Genomic DNA, 16,534 nt, shown 5'->3' on the forward strand with positions numbered 1-16,534 from the left:
TCAACTGTCTTTTTGTTCTTTTATTTTTCTCTTTCAGGGATGCCATGTTTTTTGGAAGCTTGTTTAGACTAAGTTAATGGCCATTTAGGCTTCCTCCACGTGAATAGGAGTTCACTTTTTGAATAATAAGAATTCTGTGTCACAGGGGGGCATCAGGATTTAAAGATGCTTAAGTGGGGCATGGCCAAAAAAAGGTTGTGAGCCACTGTTCTAAGTCATCCCACCACCCTTGATATCTGATCAAGTTCCTCATCCTTCATCTTTGATGCATATAAGTCCTTGGCCTCTCTTTAGCAAGAATTCTCAGTTCCGTTTAGCAAGAGCCCCTCTACCCTTGATGTCTCCTCTTAGTCATTTTCCATCCATAGACAACACCCCCTCCCTTGGCTCACAATCCCCAGCTGTTTTTGCTGTATTCAGAATTGAGCCTGATCTCTCAACCCTGTTACAATCCCCTATTCTATTGCGTAGACCCGGATCAAGTCTTCTTTGCCGTTTTAACAAGCGTCAGAATAACTTTTTCTTTAACAGGGGTTGAGTAACTTTTTCAGGTCACGGCACAAAAGGGCAGAGACAGGTTTATTTCTGGAGTCGGAGCCCTAACTGCTGTGGCCAAGGGCACATGGCTACTCCTTTCTGAATGTGAGAACATACGAGGAAAGAGATTCTTCCTCACAGGGCAGCTATGGAGTTCCAGTGTGAAATAGTAGAGACTGAGCCTGGTACCCGGGAAACTGGGGGCTGAGGGATTCATCCTGATGAGGACATAATATGCAGTTGGAGGGAAATGGAGGCACTTGTACTGACATGGAGACATGTCCAGAGTGTCTATAATAAAGGAGAGGGCCTAGCCAGCGTGGCTCAGTGGTTGAGCGTCAACCCATGAACCAGGAGGTCACGGTACGATTCCCCGTCAGGGCACATGCCTGGGTGGTGCCTCCTGTACTCCATCCCCAGTAAGGGGAGTACAGGAGGCAGCCAATCCATGATTCTCTTTCATCATTGATGTTTCTATCTCTATCTCTCTCCCTCCCCCTCTTCCTTTCTCTTTCTGAAATCAATAAAAATATATTATGTTTAAAAAGGAGTGGAATAAAAGGGATGTATTGTTGTTAGAGGAGATCATCAAGAGGACATGACTACCAGTTGACCCTCGAGCTGGACCTGGACAAATTGGAGGCTCCTCACCTCTCCCCTGTCTTTGGAATGTACACATTACCTACTGTCCCCTCAGTGGGAACTGTTCCAATGACACAGCCTTAGGAGAGTAAGGTGTTGTTGAGACCATCCCAAGCATGCTTGAATATAAGACTGGACCCCGTTAAGGCCTCTATATAAACTTCTAAGATTCTGGTGGGCAGGGGCGGGGACCTACTCATATGGTGGTCATCCAAGACAAGCCTTGTATGTAAGTTCCTTTGCTTATTAAACCCGCCACCTGTTGACCTGGAGTAATCTGCCTCTTTCTGCGGTCTCTCATTGCCCTCTGTATGGGGGCCAGTTTACAAATGAACAATTGTATTTTATTGTGCCTGCTCAGCCCACCTATGTAAGGACTCAAGAGAAAAATGGAAATATTGGTTAGCTCAGAAAGAGAAATCTTAGGGTCCTTCTTGATTCCCCCATTTCTCTCATACCCATCTCTGGCTCATAAGCAAAAGTGGGCTGTTTCCCTGTTCCCCATCATCACACACCTGAACCAATGCAGTTGCTTCTGGTCTGTTTCAGGGCTCCTGCCCTCACCCTCACCCCTCACAGTCTGTCCTCCCTTCCTTGTGAGCCCTCGAGTCAGGCCATGTCTCTCCTCTACTCAGAACCCTCCTTGGCTCCTACCTCACTCAGAGGAAAAGCCCAACCCCTTCCCGTGGCTCATAGGCCCTGCATGACCTGCCCCATTCCTTTTCTGCCCTCACCTCCTCTCATTCTCCCCCTCATTCACTCTGCTTCAACCACAAGGGCCTCCTCCCAATTCCTCCAACACACCAGGCACTGTCTGGCCTCCAGGCCTTTCTTTACACTGGCTGCTCCCTCTACCTGGAATACACCTCCTCAGGTTTTTTATGACTCTTCCCCTCACTTTACTTAGATCTTCAAATACTAAATTGCTCTTTTGTGCAAGATTTTCAACTTTACAAAAATATATCCTACTGTTCATGTTCTGTTACTTGATTCTATTTACTCAGTGACACATTCTTGAGAGTCATCCATGTAACGCATTGATAGTTCTAGAACATTCCTTTTCTCTACCTTATCATATTCCAATGTACAGAGCCATAGCTCAAAACTTAATTGTCCATTCTCCTGGTGAAGGCTTGTGGTTTCCAATTTTGTTGTTATGAGGAACATTTTTTTTCTTTTTCTTTTTTTTTTTTTTTTAAATATATTTTATTGATTTTTACAGAGAGGAAGGGAGAGGGATAGAGAGCTAGAAACATCGATGAGAGAGAAACATCGATCAGCTGCCTCCTGCACACCTCCCACTGGGGATGTGCCCGCAACCAAGGTACATGCCCTTGACCGGAATCGAACCCGGGACCCTTCAGTCCGCAGGCCGACGCTCTATCCACTGAGCCAAACCGGTTTCGGCTCTTTTTCTTTTTTTTAAGATAAGAAGGGAGAGATCAGAGTTTATTTCTCTTTTTTTAAACTTATTTTAGAGAGAGGATGGGGTAGGGAGAGAGAGAGGAACATCTATAGGCTGCCTCTTGCATGCACCCAACCGAGACTGAACCAGCAACTTAGGTGTGGTGCCCTGATCAGGAATTGAACCAGCCAGCTTTTTGGTACACACTCCAAACAACTGAACCACACTGGTCAGGGCACCAGGAACATTCTTGTGTGTGAGAGAACATATGGTTGTTTTCTTTTTTGGAAACCATTCCAGAATCTCTTCTCTTTTGCAGGTGCAAGTGATCAGGCCCAGGGCCTGACTGTATGGGTTACAGAACAGCAAAGCCACTTCAATGCACAGTTCCGATGGACTCTTCTGCTGAAGTCAGGGCACTGAGTGGGGTGGACTGGCTTCCTGGGGTTTCGAATGGGAATAGTGAGCAGATACAGATGATCCTGAGAACTTTGAGTCCTTGTCCGAAGAAAATTGGCCTTTGCATGTATGATACTGTGATATAATAAGACATATATATTTGGTCTTTATCCCCGATTCCTGGCACAGAGCTTCTAGAACGCTTGTTACTTCCAGAGGAACCAACCATGAGACTAGAAGGTTGGAACTTTCAGTTCCACCTCCACTCCAGGGAGAGGAGGAAGGCTGGAGATTGGATTTAATCACCGAGCTAGTGGCTTAATTAATCATGCCTACATCATAGAGCCTTCACAAAACCCCCACACAACAGGATGCAGGGAGCGTTTGGGTTGGTGAACACATCCATGTGCTGGGACGGTGATGCACCCCTCCTCCACGGGGACAGAAGCACCTGTGTCTAGGCCCCTCCCAGCCCCTGTTCATCTGCATCCTTTATAATGTCCTTTATAATCAACTGGGACACCTCCGTAATGTTCCCCTGAGTTCCACGAGCCATTATAGCGAATTATTGAACCTGAGGAAGAGGTTGTGGGAACCCTACGTGGGGATTGCTATTGGAGGCTGAAGGGGGCGGGGTTGGTGGAGTCCTGTGGGACTGAGTCCTTAACGTCTGGATAGTTAGTGTCAGAACTGAACTGAACTGTAAGACACCAGGTGGTGTCCACAGAAAACCGGAGAATCTCTTGGTGTGGAAAACCCATACACTAGGTGTCAGAAGTGTTGTAAGTACAGAAACAGTTTTCCTTGACCAAACATTAAAACCAAAACAAGTCCTAACTGGTTTGGCTCAGTGGATAGAGCGTCGACCCGTGGACTGAAGGGTCCCAGGTTTGATTCCGGTCAAGGGCATGTACCTTGGTTGCAGGCACATCCCCAGTGGGGAGTGTGCATGAGGCAGCTGGTCGATGTTTCTCTCTCATCGATGTTTCTGACTCTCTATCCCTCTCCCTTCCTCTCTGTAAAAAATCAATAAAATATATTTTAAAATAAAAAAAATAAAAACGAAAACAACAACTTTCACCCTAGCCTGTTTGGCTCAGTAGATAGAGCGTCAGCCCTCGGACTGAAGAGTCCCCGGTTCAATTCCGATCAAGGGCATGTACTTAGGTTACAGGATCAATACTTGGGACCCTGGGGCAAGTGTGGGAGGCAATCAATGTGTCTCTGTTACAAATATCAATGTTTCTCTCTCTGTGTCTCTCTTCCTCCCTTTCATTCTCTCTAAAAATCAATGGAAAAATTAATCCTCAGGTGAGGATTAACAAAATCAAACAAACCAAAAACTTCCACCCTAGCCGGTTTGGCTCAGTGGATAGATAGAGCGTGGGCCTGTAGACCAAAGGGTCTTGGGTTTGACTCCAGTCAAGGGCAGGTACCTGGGTTGCAGGCTCCTCCCAGCCCAGGTCCTGGTCAGGGTGAGTGCAGGAGGCAATCAATCGATGTGTTTCTCTCACATCAATGTTTCTCTGTCTTTCCCTCTCTCTTCCACTCTCTAAGAAATCAATGGGAAAATAAATAAATAATCAATGGAAAAATACCCTCCGGTGAGGATTAAAAACAAAGCACATTGCCCTAGCTGGTTTGGCTCAGTGGATAGAGTCGGCCTGTGGACCGAAGGGTCCCAGGTTCAATTCTGGTCAAGGGCACATATCTGGGTTGCTGGCTCGGTCCAACGTGCAGGAGGCAGCCAACCAATGATTCCCTTTCATCATTGATGTTTCTATCTCTCTCTTCCTCTCTGAAATAAATAAAAACATATTTTTTAAAAAACAAAACACATTCATGGGCTTCACTTGTGGGCCCAGTTTTAAAAAAAAATCAACTACTCAGGCTAAGAAACAAACCCTCACCACTCCCCAGACGCTCCTCATTCTGAACCAGCGAAGTTATCTCTCTGTTCCTTGATCTGCTGTAGTTTTCTTCATGGCCTCTGACGACCTGACATTTCACTGGCCGTTTCTTTGAGCACTGACTTAAACGCCTGGCTTCTATTCTAGGATGTCAGCTCCACAAGGGAGGAGGGGTCTGTCTGGTTCTCCACTGTGTCCTCAGCACCTGGAGTTGTGCCTGGCACAACTGAAGCTGGTGGAAGCAGAGGGAGGGCCTTCACCCAGTTGCCAAACAGCCCCCCACCCCACCCTCTGGACCTTCCTCCTCTCTCCATCCCTGACGATTCTGGCCTTCCCAAACCAATTTTTTTTAAAAATCCTCACCTGAGGATATGTTTATTGATTTTAGAGAGAGAGGAAGGGAGAGAGAGAGAGAGAGAAAACACATCACTGTGAGAGAGAAACATCAGTTGCCTCCTGTACTCTTCCCAACCTGGGATCAAACCTGCAACCTAGGTATGTGTCCTGACCGTACACCAAAACCTTTTGGTGTACGGGAGGATGTGCCAACCAACTGAGCCACCTGGCCAGGGCCCAAACCACTTTTGATTTTCTGATTCCTCTTGGGTTGGAAGCAAACCGAGTTCCCCCCAGGCACCCCAGTTTGGGGGGCACCTGTCTTTTATTATTATTATTATTATTATTATTATTATTATTATTATTATTGACTAGAGGCCCGGTGCATGAAATTCATGCACTTGGGGGGGCCCTCAGCCCTGCCTGTGTCCCCCTTGGGGGATATCCGCCTGCTGGCTTAGGCCTGATCCACCCAGGGCCCTAAGCCAGCAGTCAGACACCTCCCTCACAGGCCGGGGCTCTTGCAGCCTGGGACCCCTCGCTCCTTACCACCTGCCTACACCGGAGGCAGGAGAGGCTCCCGCCACCACCACCACTACCGCTGCACTCGCCAGCCGTGAGCCCAGCTTCTGGCTGAGCGGCGCTCCCCCTGTGGAAGCGCACTGACCACCAGGGAGCAGCTCCTGTGTTTAGTGTCTACGCCCTGGTGCTCAGTGCGCATCATAGCAACTGTTCATTCCGCCCTTTGGTCGATTTGCATATTAGGGTTTTATTACATAGGATTTCAGAGAGGAAGGGAGAGGGAGAGAGAGAGATAGAAACATTAATGATGAGAGAGAATCATTGATCAGCTGCCTCCTGCACGCCTCCCACTGTGGATCAAGCCTGCAACCCAGGCATGTGCCCTTGACCAGAATCGAACCTGAGACCCTTCAGTCCACAGGCTGATGCTCTATCCACTGAGCTAAACCGGCTAGAGTGGACCCTGTCTTTTTTTTTTTTTTTAATATATTTTATTGATTTTTTTACAGAGAGGAAGGGAGAGGGAGAGAGTTAGAAGCATCGACGAGAGAGAAACATGAATCAGCTGCCTCCTGCACACCCCCCACTGGGGATGCACCTGCAACCAAGGTACATGCCCTTGACCGGAATCGAACCTGGGACCCTTGAGTCTGCAGGCTGACGCTCTATCCACTGAGCCAAACCGGTCAGGGTGACCCTGTCTTTTTTAACGACACCCCAAGCCCCCACCTGTTTCTCCCCTTTCCCATGCTGTCAACTTCTAACCTCAATAATGACTCTGCATGTGTCTGTTTAGTTCTGTATACAAATGGGATGTTGTGGAGATGACCCCTCCCCCTGCTGCCTGGTTCCCCTCCCCTTTTTCACCTAGTCATGGCCACTCATGCAAGCAGGACCAGTAAGAGTCAGGGAACTTCAATTTAAAAAAAGAAATAGACACAACAATTTAAAAAAAAAAGAAAAAAAAAAGAGCTGGGCTGGTGTGGTTCAGGGGATTGAGCATCATCCCATGGACCAAGAGGTCCCAGGTTCAATTCCCAGTCAGGGCACCCACCCACAATGTCTCTCTCTCTCTCTCCATTCCTCTCAATTTAAAAACCAATAAAAACATGCCTGGCCAGTGTGTGCCAGTGGTTGAGCATCAACCTATGAACCAGGAGGGCATGGTTCTATTCTGTAGGAAGCAGCCAATCAATGATTCTCTCTCATCATTGATGTTTCCATCTCTCTTTCCCTCTCGCCTTCCTTTCTGAAATCAATTAAAATTATATATACACACATATATATAAATAAAAATCAATAAACTATATATATATATATTAGGGGCCCAGTGCACGAAATTCATGCACTGGGGGTGGGGGGTCCCTCAGCCCAACCTGCCCCCTCTCACATACTGGGAGCCCTCAAGGGATGTCCTACTGACAGCTTAGGCCCGCTCCCCGCTAAGCTGCAGTCTGGCCTCCCTTTGTGGGAGGCGACCAGGCTGATCAGGGGAAGGCACCAGCCCCATCACCCCACTGCTGCAGCTACTGCCAGTCACCACAGCCACCAAGGTGTTTTCATCAACACGGACTCCAGTCCCTTCACCATGAAAAAACGACAACTTTCTTTAGGCATTTTCAAGATGTGTCTTTCATAGGATATGACATTTCTTTCTTTATTTTATTTTTTTATCCTCACCTGAGGGTATGTTTCCATTGACTTTTAGAGAGTGTGGAAGAGAAAGGGAAAGACAGAGAGAAACATCAAAGTTAGAGGAACACTTTGATTGGTTGCCTCCTGCATGAGCCCTGACCTCGGCCCCAGCCAGGGAGGAGCCTGCAACCTAGGTACATGCCCTTGATCAGAATTGAACCCAGACCCTGCAGTGCGCAGGCCGAGGCATTATCCACTGAGCCAAACTGGTTAGGGCAGGATATGACATTTCTTAGCCCTCCAGCAGCAGACCTTCATTTTTTTCTCCAGAAGTGTGGTGGAAAAACCCTAGATCACCTTTTTGGATTCTTATTACCCAAGTTACTAAGAATATTACCAGTGGCATACAGGAAGCTTAGCCAATGAGCAGTCAGAAAAGGTGTTTCCTCTGTAGTTCACACCAATCGCCGGCAGGGCCCTGCCCCCCAGCTCCCTCCAATCGCCGGCTCTGCCCTTGCCCAGGCCTGCCCAGGCCGAAAGCCTCTGGCCAAGGCTTTTGGCCTGGGCAGGGGACCCCTAGCTCCCTCCAATTGCTGGCTCCGCCCCTGCCCCCTCAGCTCTGATTGCAGGTTTGGCCCTGCCCAGGAGCCCCCTGGCTCAGGCCCTTCCCAGGCTGCTCAGGGCCCACGCGGGGCTTACCTCAGAGTGACCTGGGTGCCAGGATGTTCCTGGGACCCAGGCGCTGGGCGCCTATGTATGCAAATTAACTTTCATCTTTGTTGGGTTAATTTGCATACTCACTCTGATTGGCTATGGGCGTAGCGGAGGTATGGTCAATTTACATGTTTGTCTATTATTAGGTAAGATATACACTAGAGGCCCAATGCACGAAATTTGTGCAATAGTAGGTCTTCCTTCCCCTGGCTGCCAGCACCGGCTTCCCTCTGGCACCCGGGACCCAGGCTTCCATCATAGCCCTGGCTTCGTCTGGAAGATAGTACAGAAGGACATCCGGTCTAATTTCTAATTAGCATATTATGATACACACACACACACACACACACACACACACACACACACACACACATATGAAGCTGGTGGAGTGAATGGCCTGGGGAGCTCTGTGGAACCGAGCTACTGTCCTGTCTGCTCTGAAGGGCTGGCCGTGGCCTTCTGACCTCAGCTTCCTCTCTGCCACTGGGAGTGTAGCAGCAGGAAGCTGAGGGTGCCAGATTCTTTAACAGCCAGCCCAGGGGAGGTGGGGCGGCCTCTGCTGGGCCTGGAGGCTGTGCTACAGAAGGCAGGATGTAGCTGGGACCTGGTGTCTATTACTTCAGGAGGGACTGACAGGAAATGATAAAGTGACTAATAATTATAACAATAATGGTAATAATCCTAGTAATCATAATAAATTTTAATAATAGCTCAATTATCCCAGCCTGGATGCTGGACCAGGGCTGGATGCTTAGAACTCTTCAGTTCTTTCTTTCTTTTTAAAAATGTTTTTATGGATTCTTAATTTTTTAATTAATAAATTAAGTAATTTATTTATTTATTATTAGTCCTCACCCAAGGATATTTTTTCCTCAACCGAGGAACTTTTTAGAGAGTGTGGAAGGGAGGGGGAGAAACAGAAAGAGAGAAACATCTATATGTTTGAGAGAGACACATTGATTGGTTGCCTCCTGCACTCGCCCCAAGGGTACCAGGATTCATCCTGCTACCTGTGTACATGCCCTTGACCAGAATTGAACCCAGGACCCTTCAGTCCGATGCTCCAACCACTGAGCTAAACCGGCTAGGGCTATTTTTATTGATTTTAGAGAGAGGAAGGGGAAGGGAGAAACATCCATAAGCTGTCTCCCGCATGCTCCCTGCTGGGAATTGAGCCTGAAACCCAGGCATGAACCCTGACCTGGCATCAAAGTGGTGCATGGGTCAATGCTCAACCATTGAGTCACACCGGCCAGCTCTCCAGTTCTTTTAAAGTGGGACCAGCACGCTACCTGACAGCTGAAGAAAACAGAGGTCAAGGAGGCTGCTGGGAAGGTTTGTGTGCTGCACCCTACATCACAGAATGGAGCCCAGCAGGAAGGCTACAGGTCACCCCAACAATTGTCCGGTTTGCCCAGGACTGCAGGGGATTCCCAGACAGGGGACTTTGGGGTTAAAATTGGGACAGCTGGGCAAACTGGGATAATTAGCCACCCTTCCCCAGTGGGTTTCTAGGAGGAAGCTAGAATCAGGGTATTCCCCGGACTCCAGAGGCCTGCAGGAAGTGGCTTCCCCAGAGCTCCCAGGAGACCAGGGAAAAGCCAGGAGTTGGTGAATTTAAAAGAAAATTCCTTTGCATCATTTTGAATTTGAAGGTTCAGGAAATAGTCAGCCCCTCCCAAAACAACCATGAGGTTGGCTGGGAATCCTTCCAAGAAAGTTCCACACCCTGTGGGCACGTGGCACATGTGTGAGCACATGACCTCTGGAAAGTTCCCAGAAGCAGGCCCAGCTTGGACATTTGGGGCTGGTCTCAGATGCTAGGGCTGACAGTAGACCCTGAGTGACGGATGAATGATTACTCTGACACACCTTTCTGTGAAAGCAAGGGCTAAGGGACTGCCTGGCTATAGGAACCAGACAGCCTTGATAGCCTGCCTCTTCAGGCTTTTTTTTATTTTTATTATTGATTTCAGAGAGGAAGGGAAAGGGAGAGAGAGATAAAGAAACATCAATGATGAGAGAGAATTATTTATCAGCTTCCTCCTGCACGCCCCCCACCAGGGATGGATCCCACAACCAGGACATATGCCCCTGACTGGAATCGAACCCAGGACCCTTCAGTCCACAGGCCAACGCTCTATCCATTGAGCCAAACCGGCTGGGGCTTCAGGCTTTTATTGTAACAGCAGTTTGAGATAAAGTTTAACTTTTAGATACAATCAGTAGGGTAAGCATTCTTGGGACGATACATGCGTCTGCAGTGTCCTTTAAGCAAGGATGTCTAAAGATTAAGCATAAAGATTCCGGTAAACACCCAAGGGTCCGCACGTACACAGACTTGTTTGGAAAGGCCAAGGAACAATTAGGGGTGACCGCCTTCAGCCAACTCCCCTAGGTCAGAATTTTCTCCTTACAAACTTTCCAACCAAGTCTTTTGTGCCCCCCGACACTCAGGAGGAAACAGAGGTATCACACACACAAAGTCTGGAGCCAGAGGTCTGGGTTCAAATTCCTGCTCAGCACTGTGTGATCCTGGACAGTCCTTTAATCTTGCTGTGTCTCAGTTTACTCCTCTGCAAAATGGGGCTAATCAGAAACCCAAACTCAGAGGTAATCAGAGTCCCAAACCATGTAAAGAGTTTAAAACAGAGCCTGGAGTGAACTGAGTGCTATTATCTTTTTTCTTTTTATTGATTTTTTTTCATAAATATATATTTTTTATTTTTTAAAATATATTTTATTGATTTTTTACAGGAGGAAGGGAGAGGGATAGAGAGTTAGAAACATCGATGAGAGCTGAAACCGGTTTGGCTCAGTGGATAGAGCGTCGGCCTGCGGACTGAAGGGTTCCAGGTTCGATTCCGGTCAAGGGCATGTACCTTGGTTGCGGGCACATCCCCAGTGGGAGGTGTGCAGGAGGCAGCTGATCGATGTTTCTCTCTCATCGATGTTTCTAACTCTCTATCCCTTTCCCTTCCTCTCTGTAAAACATCAATAAAATATATTAAAAAAAAAAGAAAGAAAGAAACATCGATCAGTTGCCTCCTGCACACCTACTGGGGATGTGCCCACAACCAAGGTACATGCCCTTGACTGAAACCAAACCCGGGACCTTTCAGTCCGCAGTCCGACACTCTATCCACTGAGCCAAACCGGTTTCAGCTCTTCTATTTATTTTTAAATAAGTAATTCATTCACATGGTTTCAAATTGAAAAGGCACAAAAGGGTTTTGAGAACAAGCCTCCACTCTGCCTCTGACATTGAATTACTGAATTCAAAACACACTTATGGGCCCTGGCCAGGTAGCTCAGTTGGCTAGAGCATTGTCCCCGTATATACACCAAGGTCATAGGTTCAATCCCTGGTCAGGGCACAAACAAGAAACCAATGAATGCATAAATAAGTGGAACAACAAGTTGATGTGTTTTTTGTTTTTTTTTTAAATCAATTTTTAAAATGCTTATGGTTTAGTGATTCCTCAAAAAATTAAACATAGATTTTGATTTTATGGGCTTTCAGTTGGCCCGCACACCGAAGGGTCTCAGGCTCAATTCACGGTCAAGGGCACATACCTGGGTTGCAGGTTCGCTCCCTGCCCCAGTTGGGGCTGGTGCAGGAGGCAGCCAGTTGATGTGTTCTCTCTCTCTCTTTCTCTCTCTCTTTCTCGCTCTCTCCTTCCGCTCTCTCTGAAAAAACAATGGAAAAAGTAACCTCTGGTGAGGATTTTAAAAAATGGTTAAAATGGTCAATTGTATGGTATATACATTTTACCACAATATAAAAAAAACAGGGCCCTAACCGGTTTGGCTCAGTGGATAGAGCGTTGGCCTGCGGACTGAAGGGTCCCAGGTTCGATTTCGGTCAAGGGCATGTACCTTGGTTGCAGGCACATCCCCAGTGGGCGGTGTGCAGGAGGCAGCTGATCGATCTTTCTCTCTCATTCATGTTTCTAACTCTCTATTCTTCTCCCTTCCTCTCTGTAAAAAATCAATGAAATATATTAAAAAACAAAACAAAACAGACTTATGCAGTTTCTACTGTGTGCTGTATTCTAGGCCCTGGAGATTTAGCCATGAATAAAACACAGGAATCCCTGCCTTAGAGGATCTGACATAACCTAAATAAATACTAAGAGATGGAATTTAGGGTATGGGGTTGGAGGATTGTAAGTGCTAGGAATGAAAGAAGTTGGGCACGTGAGGGGTATTGGGTACGGAGTCTAACCTGTTCTATGCACCCAGCACCATTCCAGGCACCCAGCATGAGTCCAAATATTTGTTGCCAATGAGTAGCTATGGATTGAGGGCTCCCTCTGGTGGCCACAAAATAAGAAAGTTGTATTGCCTAGCTTTCACATCCTGATTTCGGTTGGGTTCTGCGGGTGGGGAAGCCTGGTGGATTAGAGGTGGAAGACAAAGCAACAAGGGGTATCTGTTCCCCCACCACCTCCTGACTCAGCCACAGTTCAGGCAATGGCTGTGTCTCTCTATGGCCACACATCCTGCAGGGAGTTCCCTCCCCGCACCCTTTAGTCCTGGACTTATTAATAGCTGCGAGTTCTGGGGTGCCTCCCTTGGCAGAATAACATACCCCATCCCCAAAGAACCTGTGAATATGTTATGCTACATAGCAAGGGAGAATTAAGGTTGCAGATGGAATCAAGGGTGCTAATCAATCAATCAAAGAGGGGGAAAGGATGCTAATCAGCTGATCTTAAAATAGGGATATGAGTCTGGGGGGCTCAATGTTGTCACAGGGGTGCTTAAAAGTGGAAGGGAACCCAGCTGGCATGGCTCAGTGGTTGAGCATCGACCTATGACCCAGGAGGTCATAGTTCGATTCCAGTCAGGGCACATGCCCCGGCTGTGGACTCGATCCCCAGGGTTGAGGGAGAAAGGGGCCGTGTAGGAGGCAGTCGATCAATGATTCTCTCTCATCACTGATGTTAATATCTCTCTCTCCTTCTCACTTCCTCTCTGAAATCAATAAAAATATGTTTAAAAAAATTTTTTTTAAAAAGTGGAAGTGAGAGGCAGAAAAAGAGATAGGAGTGTTGTGATTCAAGGACTCATATTTGCCATTTTTTGAAGATGGAGGAAGGGGCCATGAGCCAAGGAATGCAGGCCTTCCCTAGAAGCTGGAAAAGGCAAGGAAGCAATCCCACCCAGAGCAGCCTCCAGAAGGATCACAGCCTAGCCAATGTCTTCATTTCAGTAAGACTTCTGACCTGCAGAACTAGAAGATAATGCATTTGGCCCTAACCAGTTTGGCTCAGTGGATAGAGCGTCGGCCTGTGGACTGAAGGGTCCCAGGTTCGATTCTGGTCAAGGGCATGTACCTTGGTTGTGGGCATATCTCCAGTGGGGGGTGTGCAGGAGACAGCTGATTGATGTTTCTCTCTCATCGATGTTTCTAACTCTCTATCCCTCTCCCTTCCTCTCTGTAAAAAATCAATTAAAAATATTTTTTTAAAATTAAAAAAAGAAGATAATGCATTTGTAGCTACTGAGTTTGTGGCACTTTGTTACAGCGGCCATAGAGAACTAATATACTCAACATATGTGTGTTTGTTTTCCAACCCCACTCACATCACTGATACCAGTTCCTCCACTCTTTTGAATGGAATTCTTAGTGTTTCCCACTAAGCAGTCCTGCTCCTGGGAATTTTTCCCCACATGTGGGCAGCCTGTACTCATGGCAAATGGTATACAAGGGTATTTCTTGAGGCATTGCTTGAAAAAATGGAGATTAGAAAAAAACCAAGTGTTTGTCAAAAAGGACTGGTGAAGTAAATGCTGAGATGTGCACATACTGGTGCTTTCCAGGCCAGGGAGACAGAATGAGGAAGTGCTGTTGGACCGTTAGGGAAAGATCTGCAGGTCATATTGTTCATTGAAAAAAGCAAGACGTTTCAGATTGTAGAGTAGGCTACATTTTGTGTAAAAAGAGAAGGGGAAGCGGCCCGGCCAGCATGGTTCAGTGGTTGAGCATCAACCTATGAACCAGGAGGTCAGGGTTTGATTCCAGGTCAGGGCACATACCTGGGTTACAGGTTTGATTCCCAGTGTGGGGCGTACAGGAGGCAGACGATCATTGATTCTTTCTCATCATTGATGTTTTTATCCCTCTTCCCCTCTCCCTTCCTCTCTGAAATCAATAAAAAAAATATATATTAAACAAAACAAGACCCTTTGTAACTGCCCTAGCTGGCTTGGCTCACATTGGCTTAGAGCATTAGCCCATGGACTGAAGGACCATGGGTTTGATTCCAGCGAAGGGCACATATCACAGTTGCAGGCTCGATCCCTGGCCTGAAAGAGGTGCATGCAGGAGGCAACCAATCAGTGTGTCTCTCTTAAACAAATGTTTCTCTCTCTGTCTCTCCCCCTCCCTTTTACTCTCTCTCTCTCAAAAAAAAAAAAAAAAAATTAATGGAAAAAATATATACTTGAGTAAAGATTAACAAGAAACAAAACAAAAACTCTGTAACTAAGATAAATACTTAAACACTTTACTGCAATATTTTCAAACAATGAACATAAAAAATGTCCATGATAAAATATCAAAATTTTAGGAATTAGAGTGCTTAGTTATAGCAGAGCCTGAGGCAAAAGAAAAAATCAGGAATATGGATTGTCTTTGAAAGTTTTCACAGTAAAGAATTAAGAAGTTGCCCCTAGCTGGTGTGACTCAGAGGATGGAACTTCGGCCTATGGAACCCCAGGTTCACTTCCCGTCAAGGGCACATGCCTGGGTTTCCAGCTCCTTCCCCAGCAGGGGTTGTGCAGGAGACAGCCAATCAAAGGTTCTCTCTCATCATGTATGTTTCTCTCTCTCTCCCTCTCCCTTCCTCTCCGAAATCAATAAAAAAATATTTTTAAAGGAGGAATTAGCAGTTGACAACCCCGGATGAGTGAAGTTTATCCAGGGCCTTAGGATGCCTTCCCTCACCCTGCCCTCCAGATCCACCACCAGCCTTTCTCATCTGCATGAAAAGCATGAGATGCAGCTCACTATTGCCCCCTGGTGGATATCAGCTTGTGCACAACAGCATTCTGGGGCCCTTAGCTTTGACAAATGTTTGCTTGGAGCCCCCTGTATGCTAGGACCTCTTGTGGCGCTGTGAATAATCTCAGGACCAGGAAAGACTCCCTTTGTGCCCTGGTGGAGCTCACAGCATAACAGAGACAATACACAGGTCGGCAAAGCCAGGCACTTGGGCAGGTGAGGCAAGCTGCCTGGGGTCAGGAGGGGCAACTCAGAAGGCTGGTGGAGGGCCTCTGGGAGATGGCACTGAGCTCTGGTCTTAGTGACAAGCATGCGGGCGGGGGCGGGGGGGGGGGGTCGTATCCCCCAAGAGGGGCGGGCAGAGGGCTTCACTGGTTTGATATTTCATCTCTTAGGCCAGTGGTCGGCAAACTCATTAGTCAACAGAGCCAAATATCAACAGTACAACGATTGAAATTTCTTTTGAGCCAAATTTTTTAAACTTAAACTTCTTCTAACGCCACTTCTTCAAAATAGACTCGCCCAGGCCGTGGTATTTTGTGGAAGAGCCACACTCAAGAGGCCAAAGAGCTGCATGTGGCTCGCGAGCCGCAGTTTGCCGACCACGGTCTTAGGCTAATGTGTCCATGCTCATTGTACTGTTTTTTAAAGCCCTTTCTGGGGCCCAAATATTTCATTACCTTTTAAAAGGAGCCCCACTTGAGGACACTATAGGGGTGTTCAGGCAGAGGAACAGGCATGCACCAAGGCTCACATCTTGAGTACGTGCCAGGCACCTGCTTGCCAGTAGCATTATCTCCTTTCACGACTGTGGGAGGAAGGCACCACTATTATTCTCATTGTACAGAGGGGGACACTGAGACTGAGTAAACTCACACTCATATAAAATTTCAAGTGCTCTCACATCAGCAAGGCATAGAGGGAGTGAACAAAGGGACACAAGGTGAGGGGACACAAGATGAGGGCAGGGAGGTGACTGGGCAGTGGTTCTGGGCCTGGTGAACTAGGGCTTTGGCCTCTGCTCTGAGGGAGGAGCGTGCCCTGACTCGTGTTCATGTGCATCCTTTGGCCACTGCCCGTTGGGGTCTGGTGTGGGGCCGGTGTCCAGGCCAGAGGTGATGGGGATCTGGACCAGGGTGGAGGCCATGTGAATAAAAAGATGTTTTGGAGGCAGAGCTGCCCACATGGAAGGTGAGACATGGTGCAGGAGACTTAAAGGAACAAGACTAGTCAAAGACTGAGGTGAGAGGCAGGTGAGAACTTTGATGGAAGAGAATGCAACAGTGTGTCTGGAGTGAGCACAAGAGTTGCCCAGATAGCTGGAGGGCAAAGCATGGGACTCACAGGTCTAGTCACCAACACTCACCAGGTTCCCCATTCCCACCCCCCAGAAGAGCTGTGCCAACAGCCTGTGCAACGCTA

This window comes from Plecotus auritus, assembly GCF_963455305.1.
Source record: "Plecotus auritus genome assembly, chromosome: 6".
Lineage (NCBI taxonomy): Eukaryota > Metazoa > Chordata > Mammalia > Chiroptera > Vespertilionidae > Plecotus > Plecotus auritus.